This window comes from Sylvia atricapilla, chromosome 6 (assembly GCF_009819655.1).
Source record: "Sylvia atricapilla isolate bSylAtr1 chromosome 6, bSylAtr1.pri, whole genome shotgun sequence".
Lineage (NCBI taxonomy): Eukaryota > Metazoa > Chordata > Aves > Passeriformes > Sylviidae > Sylvia > Sylvia atricapilla.
In genome coordinates this window covers 51,565,687-51,566,962 of record NC_089145.1, presented here as the reverse complement: position 1 = coordinate 51,566,962, position 1,276 = coordinate 51,565,687, and the positions used below count along the sequence as shown (strand labels likewise).

General features: G+C 59.1%; 1 non-coding gene across 1 annotated transcript; it reads right to left on the bottom strand.

Moving 5' to 3' along the window:
- Window positions 1-295: 295 nt before the first annotated feature.
- TRNAT-UGU (transfer RNA threonine (anticodon UGU)) lies at window positions 296-368 on the bottom strand. The gene has a single exon. It is a non-coding gene; the product is annotated as a tRNA-Thr (tRNA).
- Window positions 369-1,276: the final 908 nt, after the last annotated feature.

The window sequence follows — 1,276 nt, the reverse complement described above, 5'->3', positions numbered from 1 at the left end:
ATATTTACTCAGCCATTCCCACGCTGCTTCCCAAAGAGGTTATTGTTCGCTCCCCCTCCTGCCGGCACGAAGCAGAACCATGAGTTTAATTTCGCGACCGCTAGTAATGTTAACACTCAGGTTTTACAGAACGCATTTGTTTCCAAAGCGTTTCCTTTAACAGGAAGCCCCCGGAGCTTGCACGCATGCTCTAGTCCGCCACCACCAAAATACCCAAAATCGGGCTCGTTACTCGGGGGTGCAGCCAAAAGCTGTGCCACTCTGAAAGAAAAAAAACTACCAAAACAAAACCCTCAGGCCCCAGCGAGGATCGAACTCGCGACCCCTGGTTTACAAGACCAGTGCTCTAACCACTGAGCTATGGAGCCGCCGTTCGTGTGGTGTTGCGGCTGTCTCTAACGACCGGTCTGAGCCCTCCGCGCCGCCCCCTGCCGGGCGCCCCGAGGCTGGCACAGGCGGGCCCGCCCTGCGCCGGGCCCTGCGGGGCCGCCCTGCACAGCGGCCTCGCCGCCGCCGCCGCCGGGGGGAGCCCGCGGCCCGCCGGGAGCCGCTCCCGGCCGGCGGAAACTGCCGGAACCCGCCGGGGGCCCGCCCCGTGTGTCCCCTCACGCCGCAGGCCCCCGCCCCGTGTGTCCCCTCACGCCGCAGGCCCCCGCCCCGCTCCCGGCGCTCCCCGGCCGCCGCGGAGCCGTGGGAGAGCCCGGGCCGCAGGAGGGTCCCTGGGCCCGCTGCCATAGCGGGAAATAAAGCTGCTGGAATGAGCGCGTCCGCCGAGCCAGCAAAGGCACCGGAGAAGAAATACGATGTGGAGACGGGCCAATGTCTGACATACAGCCTTATCTGTACCGGCTAGGAGTAAAAAAAAACCTGTCGTAACAAAGAGTGGGTTTTTTTTTAATGCAGAAATTGGGTGTTCTTGGGAAGTCTGAGCAAGGCTGCTGCGGGGCAAAGGTGTTCCCCGGGGTCTCTGAGCATCACTTGTTGAGTGACCCCTTGAAGTGCTGAGCGTGGACCCTAGAGAGGATTTCTAGGCAGATTTCTAGAGAGGATTTCTCTCACCTGGTGCCTGCAGACCAACTTTGACAGAAACTTCAGCGGACAGCTAAAAGGTGGAAGGCAGTCATGGTCTTGGACCCGTCTAAGTGTACTGCTGGTACCCAGTGCTGGTGCTGGGTGTCATCACTGCTAGCAGCACACATTAGGCAGAGGTCTGTTAAGGCTTATGGCCTGAACATTTTTTTTTTTTTTCAAAACTTCATGGCAGATAAAATTATTG